This window comes from Humulus lupulus, chromosome 6 (assembly GCF_963169125.1).
Source record: "Humulus lupulus chromosome 6, drHumLupu1.1, whole genome shotgun sequence".
NCBI classification, from domain to species: domain Eukaryota; kingdom Viridiplantae; phylum Streptophyta; class Magnoliopsida; order Rosales; family Cannabaceae; genus Humulus; species Humulus lupulus.
Genome location: NC_084798.1, coordinates 188,492,683 through 188,498,845, shown reverse-complemented (window position 1 = coordinate 188,498,845; position 6,163 = coordinate 188,492,683). Strand labels below are relative to the sequence as shown.

Below are 6,163 nucleotides of genomic sequence, written 5' to 3'. Positions count from 1 at the left end.
AATAATAGCTTCTATTTTTTTCTTTTCAAAATGGTGATCCATCAAAAACCTCCCCAAGTCGGGCCACATGTACATATCCACAAGCAGACTCCAATGCTCACTGCTCCACTTTGCTTTTGCACTTACCTACAACATGAAACAACTAGATAAGTGAAAACGCTTAGTAAGAATAGTCTTGCACACAAATATACTAAACCCAGTAATAGGTTGCCCTAAGGTAGTTACCGCTGCCAGTAATTAGGGTATTGGATAAGTTCCAACCCTATCATACAATTCTCAATAATAGTCCTAACAGAAAAATTAAGCACATTGGTTGTGTCCAACAACCAATGTTCATACATATCAAAACCACCTGCATTCAGAAAATCTCAGACATTCAAGATATATAACCATATCTGAAATAAATACTCTTGTTGTTTCTAACAACCAAGTTCACACATAGCACGATAACCTGCACTCCGAAAATTCTCAGAACATACAATATATCACTCATATCGTAATATCCTGCACTAAGAAGATTCTCAGAATATTCAAATATATTTAACACACAGCATGACTAAGCAATTAAATTATCAGCAAGAAATCTGGGCCTCAACCCGGTTCCATCGTCAATGTCCTGGCTCCCACCCGGACTTTATTATCATTGTCCTGGCTCCAACCCGGACTATTTTACCATTGTCTTGGCTTTAACCCGGACTATATGCTTACCATGTCCTGGTTCCAACCCAAACCATATACTTACCATGTCCTGGCTCCAACCCGGACTATTTTATGTTAGGGTTCTGGCTCCAACCCAAACCCACTTACTATTTAGCCACAGAAGGCCAAAGCATTGCAAGAGTAGGCATTAAGCATACCCTACTCTTAATGACCCAAACAAAACTAGTGTAATCTACTACTACAAGCACACACTAGTATATATTCATGTTGTAGCCAAGAAAGAGAAAGGCTAACTTACTTGGAGTCCTTAGTTCCCAGCTGGATGTTTTAACTCCGCTATCTGCTTTTCCCTTTACGTTTACTGTAATTAATACAGTGTGCTCGGATTAAACTATGGCATACTCGTATATCTAATATTCTATGATAGCTACGTTCAATAAATTTCTCTTAGCGACTCTATACTAAAATTTCTCTTATACACTTTACAGTGTATAAGACCAGATTGCGCTTTAATCAATTTACGGTTTCCTGAGAAAAATTGTCCTTACCGCAACATGCTCTTCGTGTTGTGCATTTTAATATTCTTTCTCTAGATGACTTTCTCAATCGTATTATGTGTATTTTAGTTACTTATAAAAGGATTTCTAAACAACTCTTAATCTTAGAAAACTACCCATTTTTTACTCAAGTACGGAGTTCACTATTTTCCATTTTTTACCCAAAAATACCGCGTTTCGACCTTTTACAATTTATTATCCGTTAACGATAACGCTTTTCAATTTACGGTTTTATAAAACCTAACTCCCAATTTTACCATCTTTAATCCATAACCTAGGGTCTCTATTACATTATTTTGGAAAAGAAAAGGCAATTGGACCCCGTGTTTAGAAATTGGTAAAAATGAATTCTCATAACCTTAAGCTAATTTAGGGTTGGTTAGCTATCCAAAAATTTAGCTATTTTTTTTAAACAAATTCATTTTCAATTCTGAACCTAACTTTTTCACTATTCATTTTAACGTAATAAAAATCCCTCTTTTAAGCTCATATTCTATGTTAGGTTCTCTAACCAAAACCCTTTAAAATCATATTCACATATTATACATCCTAATAATGGGAGCTAGGCGAAAGCTCACGTCAAAATTCAATTTAGGTTAGGAGAATTAACCTCCCAAAACTTGTTTTTTGTTAAGGTTCGAAATTACAATTTTTCCTCGTTTTAGGGAAACTTAGAAAAATTACTACTCTTAAACCGTGACATATTTTAATCTAAAATATTTACAGAACCTTGATACATATCTTAAAAAAATTCTCACCAAGTTTCATAATTTTTGGGATGGCAAAACCCATTAAACCAATTAAAGAAATATGGGCAGTGTCTGCTGCCCAGGAGTTTTTCTCAGATTTTTAGGGTTCTTTGAAAAATTATTTCTCTTACACCGTAGCCCAGTTCTTTCTGAAATTTTACCAAGATATTTACTCATATCTAATTTAGTTTCTCTCAAAATTTCATAATTTTAATAATCGGGGAACCTATGAAAAATTGTAAGACAATATGGGCAGTGTTTGCTGCCCAGAAATTTCGTTTTCAAACTATTAGGGAAACTTTGAAAAACCATTATTCTTTAAACATTTTGCATTTTACCCTAAAAAATTTCTATGATTCTTATAAATATTTAAAAAAACAGTTTACCAAAATTCATGGCTTTTGACTTAGTAAAACATGTTCAATATTCAAAACAATCTGGGCAGTGCATGCTGCCCAGAAATTTTCCAGTTTGCATCAAGATGCCAAACAGTTCATAACTTAGGTTTGAAAACTTTTTTTTTTCGATTTTACAAAACCTAAACTCAAGTAATCATCTAGAAATATGCAACCATATAAATTATCTCCACAAACAGAGGTATTAGGGTACGATCTGACCCGTTTGAAGTCAGACCACGAAAACTTGGCAGTAGGCATTTTTTCACATTCTAGCAAAAACAAACACAACTAGCAAAACCCTAGCTACATGCATGCATGCAAATCAACCAATCTAACCTTCAAGCATAAAATAAACTCCAAAGACCAATAAAATAGTCTATACAACCAGATCTACTAATATAACCCAAAATACTCAAGAATCAACCAAAAATTCTACATTTGATGGTTCTAGCTTAGAGATGAGGTTCTCTTACCTTTTCAAACTTCCTCCTTGTGTTCTATACACTCACATTTAGCCCCAATAATTCCACATGCAGATTTTTAAGAGAGTGTTAGGGTAGAAGATTTTAGATGAGTAGAAAACATAAAAACTCTAGACACTAAAACAAAATATATTTTTAATGACTCCATATAATGTCTTACACATTAGGTGTAAGGCATTAAAAATTAGAGGGGGTCTTTAATGTCTTATATTGTAAGTCATAGAAAGTTATTATTTATGTCCAAGTAGGTAAGACATTAAAATAGTTGGGTGACGTTGAAAATAAAATATACGGGAGACTTTTTATATCATGTCTCTAACGTCTCCTATGAGGAGACTCTAAATGTTAAAAATAAAAAAAATAAAAATAAATCATATATATGACATGTCTCCATGTGGTAGACGTGCAATCTTGTTTACATTAAAAAATAAAAATAATGTCATATTATTAAAAAAAAAATATGCCATGAATTTCACGTATGGTGGGCCAGCCCATATGCCTAATAAACCACATATCAGTTCTAAAAGAACCCTTTCTCTATTATAATCCTAACACAATTTTCTTTCTCTCATCATTCCTCAAGTTGTAGCCTAACCTCTTTCCTCTATCTTTTTTTTAAGACTCTCTCCCTCTATCTCTTTTTCACCCCACCCACTCTCTCATGGTCACTCTCTCTCATTCTCATCAAGTGAAGGTGGAGACGTGGGTTGCTCATCGTTCGTGGGGCAGAATAACGTGGTTGTCATTCGTTGGTCTGCGCTTGCAGTGCGCAGAGCGGAAGAATGAAAGCACGGGTACATTGATATATTATATATATATAGTTGGTTTTGAATTTGTATGAAATTTGTGTATAAATCACAAATTTAGAGTATGTTTAAGTTAGGGTTTGTGGAGTATTTTAACTTTTAGATTTATAATTTATTTTATTTTTTTGGTATAAATTGATTTTGTACGTATAAAATGAATGTGTTTGTAGATTTGTCTTTTTTCCTTTCGTGTTTGTGATTTGTTTCAAAATTTGATATAGTTTTTCATTTTCATTTATATCTTATTAATATATTTAATGTTTTATTGTTTGCTCAGATGGAAGAAATCAAGAGAATGGTGGTGGCTACTAGCTATTATGGAACTCAATAAAGTTTAGACACTTTCATTTTTTTTTCGGATTATGTATTTTGGGATTTGATATTCTGGTTATTAAAAAATATTATAAGTAGCAATTTATGTTTAATATGTTGGATTTATTGATATGTAGTTGTAAAATTATGGTAACATTTTTTGTTCCCTGAATCTATCAATTTCATTAATTCAATTTAAATTTTAATTACTATATTTATTTCTAATTTATCTTGAATTAAAATTTAATATATAATTTATTCAAAATTAAAACATATTTTTGAATTATTAAAAAAAATAGATTTCGAACTATTAATAAATTTATTCAATTTGTTCTAGAACTCTTACCTTTGTTTTCACTGGATCATCAAAAAGCTTCAAACTTTGAGATTCTCCTAGAACCACTTCTCTTGAACCCTAGAATACAATATTCATGCCATGCATGACTATTAGATCTCATGCATGCATATCCATCCCTTAGGGTTTCAGATTTGAAGAAGAGAAACAAATGGCCTGTTTGGCATTGTTTTCTGTTTTTTGTTTTCAAAGTTGTGTTCTCAGAAATGAGAACAGAAAACTGTTTTTGTAGTTTTCAAAAAACAAAAGGTATTTGGTTAATGTTTTCTAAAAACTATTTTTTAGTTTTATTTTTTTTAAATCTTAAATAAAATATTAACAAATATATTTACAAAGAGAAAAATATTTTAAAAGTTTGTAATAAATAATGAGATAAAATCATTTGAAAAAAAATGATGAAAAATAAGAAGTGAGAAAGTAAGGAGAGAAAATTTGAAGAAATAGAAATTGAGAAGAGAGAAATTGATCAAAGAAAAAATGAGAGAGAATGTGATGAGAAAGAAAGTGAAGAGAGATAAGTGAGTATAGAGAAATTGATAAGAGAGGAAATGATGAGAGAGAAAAAATGATGAGAGAGAAAATTATGATATATTAAGTGATGAGAGAGAAATTGATGTGAGAGAAACTGAAGAGAGAGAAACTAATGAGAGAGAAAATTAGGTGACAATAAATGATGTTAGATAATAATAAATAAATAAATTATGTGAGAAAAAAAAAGATAGACAAAATTTTTTTTAGAACAACAGAAAACAACTTTTTATTGTTTTCAAAATTTTCTGTTTTTTGTAACTTTGTTTTTAAAATTTTTTTTATGAAAACAACGCCAAACACCCTAACTTGTTTTCAAAAAACAGTTTTTAGCTTTTAAAAACAAAAAAACTGTTTTATAGTTAAGGTGTCAAACACCCTCAAAGTGACAAGGTTTTGGACTTACTTGTACACTAGTCTTCCTTGAGCTTCTCTTTCCTTCAATGGAGACTGAGTGTCTAAGCTTGAGGAGAGGAAGGAAATGCAGCCATGGAGGCTTGGGGAAGCTCTCGGTTTTGGGAGGGTTGAGGGAAGTGAATAGGTTTTCTTTTGTGAAAAAAATAGATTAAGGAAAATAATGTGGAAGAGCACTAATCATTAGGGTAGTTTCTTGATCTTCCCTAGGGTAGGTTTCTAGACACTTGAGTACACTAGGGCATAGCCTAGCCGCCCAGCACACCCTCTCTCCTCCTTTGGAAAAGACTTTTATGCCCTTGCCTATTTTTACCTCACTTCTAATGCACTCAAGGGCCCTTTGGTAATTTCACTCTCTAAATTTAACCAAAATTTTACCCTATAGTTTTTAAATATCTCCAAGCTAAATTAAATCAAATAAATGTGACCAAAAATAAAATTTTGTCACATAACACATAATTTTTGTAATTTACTAAAATTTACCAAAATGCCCTTAAAGGCTCGGGCAAGAATTTCCATTCTTAAGTCCGATAGATTGGAATTAAATCCTCGATCAATTTTTCTTAAATTTATTGGCTCGACTATACAGTTCCAGTTGCCAAATATTTTTATGCCACAGTATTCCTCATTTTACCTAATCCGAGATTTTTCGATTATTAGGGTTTGCCCCTCAGTCCAAGACCAATTTTCTTTGCATAGGCCAAAACTCTTTACCAAATTAGTACAATGGCTATAAAATTCATGAAATAACATAATTTCACATAATATTATTTATCGAAATAATATTTCACATAATTCTTCACCAGCTCCAACAGGCTACTAACAGGTGTTCAAAACACAGGATGTTACAGCTAACATCCATTAAACTAAAATTAAACATAATCAAATATTAAATAAGAAAG

At 31.7% G+C, this 6,163-nt stretch overlaps 1 long non-coding RNA gene across 1 annotated transcript; it reads left to right on the top strand.

The window, feature by feature from the left end:
- The first annotated feature begins 3,042 nt into the window (after positions 1–3,042).
- Positions 3,043–4,130, top strand: LOC133784357 (uncharacterized). Its single transcript, XR_009871299.1, has 2 exons — positions 3,043–3,640; positions 3,930–4,130. It is a non-coding gene; the product is annotated as an uncharacterized LOC133784357 (long non-coding RNA).
- Positions 4,131–6,163: the final 2,033 nt, after the last annotated feature.